Below are 737 nucleotides of genomic sequence, written 5' to 3' on the forward strand. Positions count from 1 at the left end.
TCCCAGCATGCCTCTCGTGGCATCTCAAACTGCTTTGAGACACCGCAAGAGGCACATGTGCACTCGTCTGGAGGCAACCCATGAGGCAAAGGACCTCTTCTCCCCTCTCTGAAATCTGCCCACCACCTCCCTTCCCTTATAGCTGTCTGTGGAGTTGATGACCACACTAGCATCTCTCTATACATAGCCTGGTCTGGTGCAGACACACTCACTATATCATATTGCTCCAGGCTCCAGAGACTGCTCTTCTCCAGCCTGCTTCCCCCTCATCCTGCCAGACCCCTCAGTGCTGCAGCAGGAAGGTGAGATTGTACCTAATGGATGAACAACCTGTCAAGCTGAAACTGAAAGACACAGGAATGATAAAAATCAGGAGTTTCAGGTTGGTCACAGGCTCCTCCTGTATCATTTGGCCCTTCTATCAGAGGCCCCAGGCTGCATAGCTACTTCCTGTGCAGTCACTCAGATGCCAGAACTCAGCATAGATACCCTTATAGTTAAGGCCAGCTCTTGTTCATGCTATATTTACTTCATCGCAGGTTTTTGCAGGAGTAATCCCTTCCACTGCAGGAGTGAGGTCTGGCCTATGTTCTGCAGGAGGTCAGACTACATGATTATAATGGTCCCTTCTGGCCTTACAATTGAGTAATGCTTTTAAAACACAGAGCAGAAGAGGCCACAGGAAGCCAGGCATTTTCACACTTATTCTTCTCACAATTGCCCAGGCTATTCCTGCT

The 737-nt window shown here is 49.3% G+C and overlaps 1 protein-coding gene across 3 annotated transcripts in view; it reads left to right on the forward strand.

Annotated features, from left to right (window-relative positions):
- The window catches only part of SIL1 (SIL1 nucleotide exchange factor), a 335,801-nt gene that overhangs the window by 72,600 nt on the left and 262,464 nt on the right, over positions 1-737 (forward strand). For 2 of the 3 annotated variants that reach the window (XM_025206016.1, XM_025206046.1), the window contains exon 2: positions 231-382. The exons of the other annotated variant lie outside the window; for it this stretch is intronic. The gene's annotated coding sequence lies outside the window, so the exon portion shown is untranslated. The remainder of the gene's footprint in view (positions 1-230; positions 383-737) is intronic. 3 annotated transcript variants of the gene reach the window in all.

The sequence above is a fragment of the Alligator sinensis genome, unplaced genomic scaffold (assembly GCF_000455745.1).
Source record: "Alligator sinensis unplaced genomic scaffold, ASM45574v1 scaffold156_1, whole genome shotgun sequence".
NCBI classification, from domain to species: Eukaryota; Metazoa; Chordata; order Crocodylia; family Alligatoridae; genus Alligator; species Alligator sinensis.